Source organism: Dendrobates tinctorius, unplaced genomic scaffold (assembly GCF_039654945.1).
Source record: "Dendrobates tinctorius isolate UK_male_01 unplaced genomic scaffold, ASM3965494v1 ptg000029l, whole genome shotgun sequence".
Lineage (NCBI taxonomy): Eukaryota > Metazoa > Chordata > Amphibia > Anura > Dendrobatidae > Dendrobates > Dendrobates tinctorius.
Window position 1 is genome coordinate 59,557,266 of NW_027361697.1, and position 16,233 is coordinate 59,573,498.

The window sequence follows — 16,233 nt, forward strand, 5'->3', positions numbered from 1 at the left end:
TCAGCGACCGGCCCCCCTGCTGGGTATCGCTGATCGTCCTGGAATGGCCAGGACATTTTTTTGATCGCCTGTCTCCCGCTGGCCAGCACGCATCGCTGCGTGTGACAGGCGGGAGACCAGCGATCAGCGAGCTGCCGCTGGTAGCTAAGGTAAACATCAAGTATCTAAGCGGCGCGCAGAGCTTAGAAACCCAATGTGTACCTTAGTTACCAGCACGCTGGTGCAGGGAGCTGTAGCCAAGGTACACATCGGTTTTCTAAGCTGCACGCGGCACTTAGAAACCCGATGTGTACCATGGTTACCAGCACGCTCCCTGCACCAGCGCGCTGGTAACCAAGGTACGCAGTGGGTAACTAAGCGACATGCGTCGCTTGTTACCCACGTGTCGCTGGTGCTGATCGCTGGTGAAGCTGCCTGTTTGGCAGCTCACTAGCGATCATGTAGCGACACACCAGCGATCCTGACAAGGTAATATCATTGTCGGGATCGCTGGTGCGTCGCTATGTGTGACGGGGCCCTTAGACAAAGAATGAGCCATGTGCTTCAGACTGCTTTCAAACAGTTTGGGGGTCATAAAGCTACTCAGTGGGGCTGCAGGCATACTTATTTCACGTTACAGTTGTATTGCAGGTGAAAGGGAGGGGGGCTGGAATCACACACATGCAGCTGTAAAAGCGGGGGGGAAGCTGTAAGAGGGATTGCTGCTGCAGCATGTGTATTTTACTCAAACCTAATGGGGGAAGGGAAGTGTGTGTGTCCCAGTAAACCAGTAAATGCAGTGGAAAGTTCTCGAAGTGTGCTTAGGATATGAGCACATTCATATTATCATGACAGCTTTACATCCCCCACTACGCAGATACACCAATTTACTCACCACTCCTGGCCATGCAGTGAGTTCTGTTGTCTGCTTTCTATATGCTGTAAACCAAATATCCTCTGCTTGCTGTTTACATACTTACTGGCTGTATGCTTAGGATGGTTGCTCCTCCCTTCCTAATTTTTAAACAGACAGTCTGCTCAATCCTAATGTGTCCCCAGCCTATTGCTAAGAGGCACCTGGTACTTAAGTCATCTCCCCAATGGGAAGATACCTGAGCAAAATTCTCTTTCAGTCTGTGGTGAAATACTGAGTTGCCAAGTCCTGTCCTGTTTCTGTTCTTGCTTCTGCACCCTGGGGGCTGTATACCCAGGACTTTACCCTGAGTCTGTACCTGTACCTGACCTGTCTTGTTTCTGCCACCCTGGAGGCTAAGTACCCAGGTCTGAATTCTGAACCTGTATCTGTGTCTTTCCTTGTCTGAATTAGTACCTATTCCTGTACCGGTTTGTAGCTAAGACTGGATCTTTGCCTTTCCTGCTGTGTCTGTACCTGTCCCTATTCCTAAAACTTGCAGTGTCTATATGACATTTATCTAAAAAACCTGCAGTATCTGAACTAGCACCTTTCTCTATTCTGTTATCTCTGCACAATGTTAATGATCTTTGTGTACACATGCTAATTCTTTGTAAGTACTTGTGTGGTCCTGTCTGTCCTGTTCGCACCTGCGGCTCTGCATCTGTTCCCTACCTGCAGCTCTGCATCTGCTACTCACCTGTGGCATTGCATCTGTTCCGCACCTGTGGCTCTGCATCTGTTCCGCACCTGTGGTTCTGCACCTGTACCACACCTGTGGTTCCTTGGTTGTCCAGTCTAAACTAGGTCCTATTTGTTCACATATTCGAGTCATATTTGTCTGTGTCCCAGTCTTTCCTGAAAATGCTCTGAGTCTGAACTGGTTTCTACTTGTCCCTGTATCCAGTCCTTCCCAAAACTGTTTCTGTCCCTCCAGTCTGCATTGTGCCCACCCTACTGCCTGCCAGGGTTTCAGCCATGCTGGCCTGCCTGAGTGTCAATTGTGACCGCCAGTACTTGCCTGTCTGTGTGTAAGCTAAGCCAGTCAGTACTTCGACAGTACTCGCCTGCACCTGTCGATACAGCGCCCTGACTCCTTGGGGGTCAGCTGCTACTGCTAGATGCCGCCCTGGAGTGGTACCTGGCAGCTATCCACCACACAAGCCTGACCTCACCACTAGAGGTTCCAGTGAACACCAAGGTAGCTGCTTAGTCACGCCCCTCCAGGGTAAGTCTGGTTTGTGGTACAGTGGCGCCACAATCCTCACTCGAGCCTTCCAGTCTAGATGTGATCGTTACAGACTCGACTTGTGAAGAGCCTGAGATGTTGTTGTCAAGATGTAATTTATGCCCAAGGCCATATGACAACTTATTGACACATTGCATTTTTAGGGTGGGAGTGGGGGGTATATCCACCACTGTTGTTGGCTTTTGTTTCAATAAATTGTTTGAGATGAGGAAATCCCCATTGCATGGTGTTCATGATGGTGGCGATTACTATGTGCTGATAAATTCGGTGACAGAATTCCTTTCTGTATTATCAAAAAAACAATCTTTTGCAGTGTGCAGGTTGTCCTGTTGAAAAATAAACTATATACATTCACTAGGAACTACATCTCTCTGTCAGCACATGAAACTGTATCACCTGTTCCTGTGGGGAAAGTAAACTGACCAGCAAGATGAGCAAAGCTCAAGCTGCCTTCCTTCTCATAATTGTCTTTCTGGTAATCAGTCCACACCCACAAGCAGTGCCTTGTGGATGTCATCAGCCCTATCATTATCATCCTCATCTACTGCATTGCATACTCTTACTCCTCTGCATTGTCAGTTAGCCTTTTGTGCTACCAGGAAATATGGGTGGTACTCCTGAGGGCTCAGTCGTCACAGAGGTACTGTACTTCAACCAGAGGTGTAGTATCCCACTACCCAGGTAAGATGGAGACACCTGACCATACTCAGACACCTGCATCCCACACACACTTAGAACAGCAGGGCACCCTATATGACCTTTGCTTGGTTCATGAAGGGTGTTGGGAGGTGGGTGGAGCTTAGGTTTAGAGCAGGAGAACTGTATGAAGTTAGAACAGTTCCCCTTAGGGGGAGGAAGTGAGAGGATGTAGTTGGAGCAGCCCTTGTCAGGAGGAGCTGCTGGTCGGAGTAGCTTTTGAAGGAAGTTCCCTGAGAGGGAAAAGGGGTTTTCCCAGAGGCACGGGTGGAGATTGCTCCCCGTGGGGTTCAATCCATGCTGACGGATGTCAGGTGGGGGAGAATCCTGGTCGCAGAAGGGTCTCGGCCCTAGCCTACTAGAGTGGACATCAGGGCTCAGCTAGAAGCCGATAGCTGTGGCAACTTTAGGGGCCACAGCCAACTACCACAGTTATCTTCTCCAGAAAAGCAGCCAGAAAGAATCAAGGAAACATACTGGGTCACGTTGTCTGACAGGATTCGTGACAGCTGTCCTGGGACACTGTCTGTGAGGTGTTGGAAGGAAAGGCAAGAGGAAAGCAGCACTGTGGAGATGGCCAGTGAAGGCACATATTGAAGGGAGTGCTGGAAAGGTGTACTTCATTTATCTAGGAGTTGACTGAGCCCCTCACCTGAAGAACACGGCACTGAAGCGGGTATCTGTGTGCACCAGAAAATATGAGTAAAGCTTTGGAACTGCATTCCACTGTGTCCTTTGAATTCTTGCCTCAACACTCACTCAGCACTGCTACATCTACCATCAGCAACCATATCATCCTCAACCAACCACCACTGCCCTGGAACAACAGCTCTGCCAGTGGATAGCTATTCCAACACTGCTGCATCCCACCATCAGGCCCAGAGGATCTGCACTGCAGCGCTGGTCCCTTCTGATCAGATATCACAGGTGGCGTCACGAACAACTTATACAAAAACTCTTTAATTCTCATTCCCTTGTTAATATACCCTTTTTATTGGACGCCGAGGGCCACGGACCGGGTCACCGCTGCTGGGATACTGCCCCTTTAAGAAGCAGCCCGGTACTGACTAACACCCCATTGTCCTGGCGGGCGCTCCACATGCACTAATTCATGTGTGGAAACTGAACTCCCATATGTCAAAGTTCACCACAGCCGATGCAAAACCACTTACTTTTTGCAAAAGAATCACACACAGTTGCGCCTCACTGGAAAATACCTACCTTTATTGAAAATACCATTATTTATTAAATAAGCTGTCCATGCCAGATTTTAGCAAAACATGCATTTTTTTCTCCAAAACAAAATGTGTTCCTTGTAGAGTTGAGCGAAACGGGTCAAAAAAATTCAAAAGTCGCCGACTTTCGCCAAAGTCGGGTTTCATGAAACGCAAACCCGACCTTACTGTGAGGTCGGCCAAGAGGTCGGCGACTTTAGCGCCAAAGTCGCGTTTCAAAAGATGCTTTAGCGCCCTATTTCAGCCAATCAGGAAGAACGGACACTGTGGGCAACGTGATGACATAGGCAGCGGTCACCACCATCTTGGAGAAGGGCATGCAAGTGATTGGCTTGCTTTGGGTGGCGTCACAGGGGGTATAAAAGGGCGTGCACGCCGACCGCCATGTTACTCATGCTGATCTCAGAATAGGGAGAGCTGCTGCAGCTGCTGATTCTGTAGGGAGCGCGTTAGGAAGGCAAAAAGAAAAAAAAACTGCTTCTGCTGATAGCGCTTTTCACTGTAGTTACTGTGCAGTGAAAGGTGAAGATTTTTGCTTTTGTGCAGCAGCGCTGGTGGTGATTAGCCTGCCTTTTAAGGTTAGCTGCATTGCTGTGAGCACACTGGTGTTCAAACTGCTTTTTTAAAAGCAATCTAAATTGTATTGTTTTGTCCTGGTGAGGTAGTGAGCATTCATTTTTTCACACACCGTACAGTGGTGTACGCTCTCACAAAGTACCGTGTAACGGCTGTTATCACGGCCAAATTGAAGCTATCTACTTGTGCGACTCTGTAAGGAAAAGTCGAGGAGTTTGTCCATTCTTACAGACCTACACCTTATAGTTTTGTCAGTTTTTCAAACAGTTTAGTATATTTGCTGTTTGATTACATTCAAAACTAGAGAGAGACAGCGTGTGTCAGTCCGTAAACAAAAACACGGAGCTTGACAATTTTACATACACCATACAGCGGTGTACGTGCACTCTCCTCTCTCAGTACCCTGTAACGGCTGTTATCACTGCCAAATTGAAGCTATCTACGTGTGTGACTCTGTAAGGAAAAGTCGAGGAGTTTGTCCGTTCTTACAGACCTACACCTTATAGTTTTGTCCGTTTTTCAAACAGTTTAGTATATTTGCTGTTTGACTACATTCAAAACTAGAGAGAGACAGCGTGTGTCAGTCCGTATACAAAAACACGGAGCTTGACAATTTTACATACACTGGACAGCAGTGTATGTGCACGCTCCTCTCTCAGTACCGTGTAACGGCTGTTATCATGGCCAAATTGAAGCTATCTACGTGTGTGACTCTGTAAGGAAAAGTCGAGGAGACAGCGTGTGTGACTCTGTAAGGAAAAGTCGAGGAGACAGCGTGTGTCAGTCCGTATACAAAAACACGGAGCTTGACAATTTTACATACACCGTACAGCGGTGTACGTGCATGCTCCTCTCTCAGTACCATGTAACGGCTGTTATCAAGGCCAAATTGAAGCTATCTACGTGTGTGACTCTATAAGGAAAAGTCGAGGAGTTTGTCCATTCTTACAGACCTACACCTTATAGTTTTGTCCATTTTTCAAACAGTTTAGTATATTTGCTGTTTGATTACATTCAAAACTAGAGAGAGACAGCGTGTGTCAGTCCGTATACAAAAACACGGAGCTTGACAATTTTACATACACTGGACAGCGGTGTATGTGCACGCTCCTCTCTCAGTACCGTGAAACGGCTGTTATCATGGCCAAATTGAAGCTATCTACGTGTGTGACTCTGTAAGGAAAAGTCGAGGAGTTTGTCCGTTCTTACAGACCTACACCTTATAGTTTTGTCCATTTTTGAAACAGTTTAGTATTTTTGCTGTTTGATTACATTCAAAACTAGAGAGAGACAGCGTGTGTCTGTCCGTATAGAAAAACACGGAGCTTGACAATTTTACATACACCGTACAGCAGTGTACGTGCACGCTCCTCTCTCAAAACTGTGTAACGGCTGTTATCACGGCCAAATTGAAGCTATCTAAGTGTGTGACTCTGTATGGAAAAGCCGAGAAGTTTGTCCGTTCTTATAGACCTACACTCAAGGGAGATTCCAATTCTGCCCAATTCTATATACACCTTGCAGTTTGTCATACACTAGGCAGTTTCTGCCGGTCACATTGCGGTGTTACAGACACAGGGCCTGACAGAATCCAACTGTGTCCTGAAGAGTAGAGAGATTCCAATTCTCCACAGTCCTCTATCCACCTTTCTTACAACATCCAGAATCTGCCTGTCACATTGCAGTTTAAAATAAACAGGGCCTGACAGAATCCAACTGTGTCCTGAAGTCTAGAGAGATTCCAATTCTCCACAGTCCTCTATCCACCTTTCTTACAACATCCAGAATCTGCCTGTCACATTGCGGTGTAAAATAAACAGGGCCTGACAGAATCCAACTGTGTCCTGAAGTCTAGAGAGATTCCAATTCTCCACAGTCCTCTATCCACCTTTATTACACCATCCAGAATCTGCCTGTCACATTGCGGTGTAAAATAAACAGGGCCTGAATCCAACTGTGTGCTGAAGTCTAGAGAGATTCAAATTCTCCTCACTACTATATACACCTTGTACCTTGTTTTACAGTACCATATAGTTGGTGGTTTTTTGGGTATATTTTCCCCAAAAATGAGGAAGTGTGGTGGAAGAGTCCGTGGAAGTGGGCAGGGGTTGGCAGCTGGTAATGATGGTGTTGGTAGTGGATCTGCTGGAAGTGGCAAAAGCAAAATAGCACCTAATGCAGGAGGTGTTGAGCCTGCGTCATTGTCTGGCTCCACAAGGCCTTGAAGACTCCCTTTTCTGGGAGTAGGTAAACCGCTTTAAAGCTGGAGCTTCAAGAACAAGTTTTGGCTTACATTGCTGACTCAGCCTCCAGCTCTATCGCCTCCTCTTCTGAAGTTTTAAAAAATAAAAGCACTGAGTCATCATTGGAGGCTCATGTTCATAAACCATACCTTTCCTTGTGTCCTTCACCCCAACCAAAATTGAAGGATGCGGCAGGCCACATTACAGATTACTCCATAGAGCTGTTTTCACATACCATGCCTGGGTTATCAAGTCAAATTGTGAATTACCCAGGCAAAGATGAATCTGACATGGAGTGCACTGATGCACAGCCACTGCTAGATTTATCTGCTGGTACATTCACTCAGAGCACTACATTGTCCTCGCAGGGTACTGAGCCAGAATCTGACCCAGAGGAAACTCAGGTGCCCCTTCCCGCATACTATACCACCATACACGGTGACACAGAGGAAGGTGCACATGACATTGAAGAGGAGGTGATGGATGACCCAGTTGTTGACCAAGATTGGCATCCATTGGGGGTAGAGGGTGCCGCTGCCAATAGCTCAGAAGAGGAGGAGCAGCATCCGCAGCAGGCATCGACATCGCAACAGCTGTTATCTGGCAGGCCCGGAGCAGTCCAAAAACGGGTTACAAAAACCAAAAGAGTTGCAGGACAGCTTGGCCAGACGGTCAAAATAGCACAGCGTGTAAGGCCTCAAAATGTCTTCCATAGTAGGAAGAGTGCAGTGTGGCACTTTTTTGAACAAAATCCTAATGATCAGGCAAAGGTTATCTGTAAGAAGTGTGCAAAGACCTTTAGCCGAGGGAAAAATCTGAGAAATTTGAATGCCAGTTGCATGCTTAGACATTTAACCACCATGCACTTGCAAGCGTGGACGAACTACCAAAACTCACGTACCACATGTGCTACTGCTCCCAAAGAAGGTAGTCAGCAATGCTACATTGTTTCCCCCACTGTAAGTCCACCGGTTAGCACACCACCAGCAGCAAATGTTGAGTTGTCATCGCAAGGGCAAATCAGTCAGGGAATCACACTGTTATTGCAACGAAAGACTGAATCTAGGCCATCAGAAAGAACACCAACTCCATCACCATCATCAACCCTCTCTCAGTCTGCCATGTCCACCGCTAGTTCCACCATATGCAACTCTCAAGTCCAGCTCACCCTACCAGAGACTATGAGTAGGACAAGAAAGTACTCATCCTTTCATCTGCGTACACTGGGTTTGAACGCCCACATTGCCAAACTAATCTCATTAGAGATGATGCCATATAGGTTGGTTGAAAGAGCAGCTTTCCGCGAACTCATGGCCTACGCAGTACCATGCTATGACCTACCCAGTCGCCACTTCTTTTCTCTCAAAGCCATCCCAGCCCTCCACCTTCATGTGAAAGACCGCATTGTCCATGCACTCAAGCAATCAGTGAGTGGAAAGGTGCCCCTCACAACTGATGCATGGTCCAGTAGGCATGGCCAGGGCTGTTACGTGTCCATCACTGAGCACTGGGTTAATGTGGTGGATGCAGGGTCCACAGGGGACAGCTATGATGGCACAGTGCTGCCTAGCCCACGGTATAGGAAACAGTTGGCTGTAGGTGTTCGACCCTCCTCCTCCTCCAGAAGCGAAAGCTCGTCCACAGAGCGCAGTCGCACGAGCACTGCATCCGCAGCTGACAGTGGTGCACACGATGTGTCCCACTATCGATCAGCTAGTGGAAAGCGTCAGCAGGCTGTGTTGCAGATGATGTGTTTGGGTGACAGACACATGGCGGAGGTACTGGCCGACTACTTTCAGCGACAAACTGAGTCATGGCTGGGCAGTCTACATCTTGAGGCAGGCAAGGTAGTTAGTGATAATGGCCGGAATTTTGTGGCAGCCATAGCCCTTTCAAAACTAAGACACATACCTTGCTTGGCTCACACCTTGAACCTGGTGGTGCAGTGCTTCCTCACTAATTATCCGGAGTTAACAGGCCTACTCCATAAGGTTCGAAGACTGTGCTCGCACATCCGCCTGTCGCCGGTACACTCCAGTCGTATGCAGAAGCTGCAGTGATTGCTCCACCTTCCCAAGCACCACCTAATTATCGACGTTGCAACAAGGTGGAACTCCACCCTGCACATGGTGAGCAGCTGTGCGAACAGAGGCAGGCCATAATGCATTTGTGGGAGGATGCACGGGCAGGCACTTTGAGGGCAGACATGGAGTTGACAAGTGTGCAGTGGTCGAAGCTGAAAGACCTCTGTAAAGTCCTTCAATGTTTTGAGGAATGCACACGGCTGGTAAGCGCAGACGACGCCATCATAAGCATGAGCATCCCACTTATGCGTCTGCTCATGCAAACTTTGACGCACATCAAGGAGCAGGCGTCTGCAGCCGAGGATGATGAGGAAGAGGAGGAGGGAAGCCTTGATGACAGTCAGCCATTGTCTGTTCAGGGCACTGTCGTGGACAAAGAGGAGGAGGAGGATGATGATGGGGATGATTATTTAGGGGAGGAGGATGCTTCTCGTGGGGCAAGAGAAAATGTTGGCGTGGCAAGGTCTGGTACTGGGTTTGTGCGTGACTGGAGGTATGTGGATTTGCCTGAAAGTGCTCCTCCACCCAGCACTCGCAGTGCATCATTGACACCAGGAACATTGGCCCACATGTCAGATTATGCCTTGCAGATCCTAAAAAGGGACCCCCGCATTGCCAAAATGATGAACGATGATGACTACTGGTTGGCCAGCATCCTGGATCCACGCTATAAAGGCAAATTCCAAAACATCATGCCACAGGAGAACCTTGACCTAATATTGGCTAACAAACAAGCAACTCTGGTAAACCGGTTGGTTGAGGCATTCCCAGCACACAGCAGCGGTGATGGTTCTCACGCGAGTCGTAGGGGCCGGGGGCACCTTGGAAGAGGTGTTGGTGGTGCACACATCAGAAGTGGCATTGGAGACAGGGGATTCATGACCATGTTGTGGACTGATTTTTCAAGTCCCGCTCACACGACTGGTAATACTGCATCAATTGAAAGTGACAGGAGACAGCACTTGTCAACTATGGTTAAAAACTACTTTTCCTCCCATATCGATGTTCTCCCTCACAGGTCATTCCCATTTGACTATTGGACAGCTAAACTGGACACCTGGTCTGAATTGGCACAATATGCCTTACAGGAGCTCGCTTGCCCAGCTGCAAGTGTGCTATCAGAGTCTTCAGTGCTGCTGGATCAATCCTGACAGAAAAAATGACCCGTCTGTCGACCCAAAATGTGGATGATCTAACCTTCATTAAAATGAACCATGAATGGGTTTCCAAGGATTTTGTCACACCTTACCCTGATGACACATAGGTTGACAGAAAATTGGCTTTCTTTGGTCCGCCTCTTCCTGGGACTTGACCAATTTCGCCTTTAGCAGCAGGTGAATGTCCCACATCAACATATGCCATTTTGTAAACCTCCCTAACTGTGCTGCCTCCTCCCCCCATGGTCGGGGTCACCACCTAGCGCACGCAACCGTGCGAGTGGCGTTGCCCTGGACAGGTGGGTGGGCCGACTCTTGGGCGTCGGTACTGGCACAGGGTCCCTCATAGTGCAATCAAGTGTCTCTGACGGTGGGGGTGCACACCCGCCGTCAGACACACCGGCGTACTATGAGGGGCCCAGTGCCAGTACCGACACCCACGAGTGGGCCCCCCTTGCTTGGGCAGGGCCCCAGCATTTGCAATGTTTACCTCACCCTGCTCCTCCGCTGTGTAGTCTGGGCTGTCAAATCCTTCACTGGGACTGCCACTACAAATTTGGTGAACTGATAGAAGATGATGTTTAAGACGTAGCTATGCCCTGTCCCGCTGGCCAGGATCTAGCTTCAGATGATCAATGGCTTCCATTTCTTATAGACGTCAACTCACAATGAGATGCAGTGGTGGTTTCTCATCAGCTTTCACAGTTTTCCTACCCACAGATGTGTGACATTCCAGCGCACATTTTTAAATGTGCCCTCTCATGCTAATCTAAATGAATCGTCTACGGCCTGTGGCTTCTGTCTTTTGCACTCCAAAGTTACGTGACAGAGCACCTGTAAGCGACAAAAGCTGGTCCTTTCAGTGTAGTGCGCATGCTTTCCCGGACATGTAACGCCATGATAGACCATGAGAGTGCCAGAGCCTCGCGTATCCCTCTAGTAAGCTTGACACGTACCGCGGGGGCATGCCGGAGTCTCGTTTGTTAACGGAATAAAGCTGACAATTTGCTAGCACAACTACAAACGGACATACCACACCACACACACAGTCGACAAAGCTTTCAATATGTGCATCTTTTCTTGAGGTGGCATGGTTGTGGTTTCCCGGTTGGAGTCCAATTAAGCCGCAGGCTGCACTCCTGGTGGTGCCCTTTTGGACATTCCTTTAAGGTTCAGCTTTGCAATCTTACTGCCCACCGGAAAGCAAACACTTTGCCTTCATGGACGCTGTTTGGACGTTCGTGGGAATAACGCAGCCCGATAGCCAGTTGGCATAATTTATTGGTGGGAAGTCCGACGGTATATGATCGTGTTCGATTTCCGAATTTTTTTTTTGGTTGGTATTTTACATTTTTATTCCAGCCTTTCTTGACTTCATAAGGGAATGACAAGCCTATATCTGTGTCTCCTCCACCTCCTCCTTTTACTCCTCCACCTCTTTTCTAAATGTAGTTGCCCTTTTCCATATGTAATTTTTGTCTTCTGAGCATTTTCTCTGCTTTGGGACACCTTTTAAGGTGTTTTGTAATTGTTTTCTATGTGTTTGTATGTGTTTGTGTTTGCCTGCCATTGTTTTCAATGGGGTTCGACGAACATTTGACGAACTTGCCTCCTGTGTGACGAACCAAAACACTAGCGTGGTGGCTGAACACTACTCCTGATATATAGACGTACATTGTTAATGTTTAAACTATGCTATATATACCTGCTATCTGATGATACTGTATACTTTGTCTCCTTTTTATATTCTTGTCTAATCCATACTGAGCCTGTGAGCGTCTCTGTGTGACTGATGGAATATATAGGGAGATTGACAATTATCCTTTGACTGAATAGAGCTGTACGCTTCTGATACAGTGTCATATATCTGTTGTTATTTTGTGCCTATTTTGTGCAAAATTTTGAAGTTTGGTGGAAGAGGCCGCGGACGTGGGCGCGGGGGGGCCAGCTGGTGATGATGGTGGTGGTGCATTTGCTGGTAGTGGCAAAAGTACAATAGCAGCTAAGGCAGGAGATGTTGAGCCTGTGTCATGGTCTGGCTCTGGAACGCCTGGAATGATACCTTTTCTGGGAGTAGGTTAACCGCTTTTAAAGGCGGAGCATGAGGAACTGGTTTGGGCTTACATTGCCGAAACAGACTCCATCAAATATGCCCGCCTCTTCTGAAGTTTCAAAAAATGCAAGCACTGAGTGGTCAAGTGCTGGCTCCTGGTCAGGAAGAACCCCTTTCCTTGTGTCCAGCACCCCCACCCAAACTGAATGAGGCAGCAGGCCACACTTCACATTAGTCCATGTAGCTCTTTCTATCATACCATGCCTGGGTTATCAAGTCAAACCGTGAATTCCCCAGTCCAAGATGAATCTGACATGGAGTGTGGGTGGCCAGCCAGGGCAGTGGGGTTAATCGGTACCGGGCTGGTGTCTCACAGGGATGTGTCACGGTGGTGGTGACCCGTTCGGTGGCCCAGGGCGTCCATGCAAAGGGGTGAATTATGTTTACAGGTGAATGATACGTGACGCCACCTCTGGTTTCTGATTAGATTGACCAGCGCTGCAGTGTTGCTTCTGTGGGACAGATGTTGTGGTGCAGCTAAGATGTAGAAGACCTGCACAGGCAGGGCCATAGTCACAGGGCAGATGAAAGAGTTGGGAGATGGTGTGCAGTGCAGGATGTAGCTGAGCCGTGTGCCAGGCCCAGGAGTAAGATGACAGACACAGTCGTGCAGTTCCTTTACCTGTACTTGGTAGGTGCTGTCCAGCACCCAGAGTACAGATGGAGAAGGAGTTGGTCAGCCTGGAAGCCAATTTGGATTTCTCTCTCTGCAGATAGGTAGTGTGGTGTTGTGAGTTCATTTTCCCCTTCACCGTCGATGTCTGATGAACTCCTTCTTCTGGTGAAGGAAGGTAGTGAGGCTGATTACCAAACACCTGATCTGGTAGATGATGACTGGGTAACAGGAATTTCTGACTGGATATAAGGCAGCCGACGCCCTTCTGAGTCGCTGGTGATTTCTCTGCTGGATTCTTGGAGACCAGTCTGACTCCTGCTTCCCAAAGATAAGTTTTTGCTCTGCTATTGAACTTATTAGCTTTGTTTTGTTTACCTTGTTTTTTGGAGTTCAGCCATCCCCGGTTGGGGCTGTGCTGAGTTCCATTTTTGTCTCTGATCAGTTTGTCTCTTTGCTCTGTGTTCAGAATTTACCTGAGTGCTGATATAGTCATTTTGAAGTCCTAGCGACTTCAGGGCCTGTTTTTCCGACGGTTGGGACATTTTTTGGTAGGGTTTTTTACGGATTGCAGACAGCAGCTTTTCTATCCTGTCCTTTTTAGTTAGCTTGGGCCCCATCATTTGCTCAACCTATCTTTCTATCTGTGTTAGTGTTTTCATCTTGCTTCACCGTCATTATATGTTGGGGGCTGCCTATTGCTTTGGGGTCTGCTCTGGGGCAGTTTAGATTTCCCCTTTCTTTCTTTAGGCCTATTTAGTTCTCCGGCTGTGATCGACGGGTCTAGGACATCGTAGGAACCCCCCACGGCTACTGTTAGTGGTTGTGGATAGGATCAGAGGTCTGCAATCCGATAGCTACCAACCTCTCTGGTTTTCTGGACTTAGCTTGTATTTTTGTTTTTTCCTCCTTCGGTGACTCATTCATAACAGAATCACCAGCCATACCGCAGATCCTAGGGTACTCAATAGCAGGAAAGAATTGTAAAAAACAAAAAGAAAGAGTTTGTCAGAATTTTTTTTTTGTGTATATTTTTTCCTCTATGTCTCTGAGGCTGTATGGGGAATTTTTTTTTTTCTCAATGGAGATGAAGCAATTGTCTGATCGTGTGGAGCAGCTCACTGCTGAAGTGCGGGGAATTTCCGCCTATCTTGCTCATTCACATGCTGCTGAACCAAAGATCCCTACTCCTGATGTGTTTTTTGGGGATCGGTCTAAATTTTTGAATTTTAAGAATAATTGTAAATTATTTTTTGCCTTGAAGCCTAACTCGTCGGGGAGCTCCGCGCAGCAGGTTAAAATTGTCATCTCTTTGCTGCGCGGCGATCCCCAGGATTGGGCGTTTTCTTTGAAACTTGATGATCCTATTCTTACTAATGTGAGCGCATTTTTTCAAGCCTTGGGGTTGTTGTATGATGAACCTAATGCTATTGATCAGGCTGAAAAGGCCCTGTTGGCATTGAGCCAGGGTCGGGATTCTGCAGAGTTGTACTGTCAAAAGTTCCAAAAGTGGGCGGTCCTTACTACCTGGAATGATGGTGCCTTGGCAGCTCTCTTTCGGAAGGGTTTGTCAGAAACCGTAAAAGATACTATGGTGGGATTTCCTGTTCCCTCTGGTCTTGACGATTCTATGTCATTAGCCATTTAGGTTGATCGGCGTTTGCGTGAACGCAAAACCGCACGAGAGGTGTTGCCACCTGTTGAACAAATGTCTGAACCTATGCAATGTGATAGAGTTTTGTCTAGGGTGTAACGTCAGGAGTTCAGAAGGTGTAATAAGCTGTATTTCTTCTGTGGTGATTCCTCGCATATTATTTCTGTCTGCCCTAAATGAGAGAAACGTTTTGCACACACATTTGCTGTGGGTGGTGTTCAACCTAAGTTTCTTCTGGCAATTACTCTGATCTGCTCCCTGTCCACATTTTCCGCTAAGGCTTTTGTGGATTCGGGAGCAGCTCTGAACCTGATGGACTTGGATTTTGCTAAACGTGGATTTCCTATGACACCTCTGCGGATGCCTATCCCTTTGAGGGGTATTGATGCTACTCCTTTGGCGAAGAATAAACCTCAGTTTTGGACCCAGGTGGTAATGCGGGTCGCCTCAGACCATCAAGAGAATTGCAGATTTTTGGTGTTGCATAATTTGCATGATACCATTGTTCTGGGGTTTCCCTGGTTGCAAATCCATAATCCAGTTTTGGATTGGAAATCTGTATCTGTGGTGAGTTGGGGTTGTCGGTGTGCCCTTAGTGATGCTCCTATTTTCTCCACCTCTCCCCAGTCGCATGATGTTCCTGACTATTTGTCTGATTTTATGATGTATTTAGTGAGAATGAGTCTGCGTTTTTGCCTCCTCATAGGAGTTATGACTGTGCAATTGAGCTGAGCCCTGGGTGTAAATTTCCCAAGGGTCGACTTTTCAATTTAACAGTACCCGAGCACAAGGCTATGTGATTCTATATTAAGGAGTCGTTGGAGAAGGGTCATATTAGACCATCCTCTTCACCCTTAGGTGCTGGGTTTTTTTTCGTGGCTAAGAAAGATGGGTCATTAAGGCCTTGAATTGACTATCGTTCCCTCAACAAAATTACTGTTAAATATCAGTATCCGTTACCTCTGATTTCTGATCTATTCTCCAGAGATAAAGGTGCTTGCTGGTTTACAAAGCTTGACCTCAGGGGGGCGTATAATCTTATTCGCATTAAGCATGGGGATGAATGGAAGATGGCGTTTAATACTCCGGAGGGACATTTTGAGTACCTGGTGATGCCTTTTGGGCTCACTAATGCCCCTTCTGTCTTCCAGTGCTTCATGAATGATATTTTCCGAGACTTGATGGATAAATTTTTGATCATCTATCTGGATGATATTTTGATCTTTTCCAAGGATTGGGACTCTCATGTGGAACATGTTCGGACTGTGTTCCGGATTTTGAGGGAGAATTCCCTGTTTGTCAAGGGATCGAAATGCCTTTTTGGTGTACAGAGGATTTCATTTTTGGGATTTATTTTGTCTCCATCAACTATTGAAATGGACCTGGCCAAGGTACAGGCCATTTATGATTGGGTTCAGCCCACTTCTTTGAAGGCCCTCCAGAAGTTTTTGGGTTTTGCTAATTTTTATCGTAAATTTATAGCTATTTTTTCTGGTATTGCCAAACCATTGACTGATTTGACTAAGAAGGGTGCTGATGTGCTGAATTGGTCTCCGGAGGCTGTTTCTTCCTTTCAGGAGCTGAAGCGAAGGTTCACTTCTGCTCCGGTTTTGCGGCAACCTGATGTCTCACTCCCATTTCAGGTAGAGGTGGACGCTTCTGAGATTGGTGCAGGAGCTGTTTTGTCCGAAAAGGATCCTGTAACATCTAAAATGAATCCC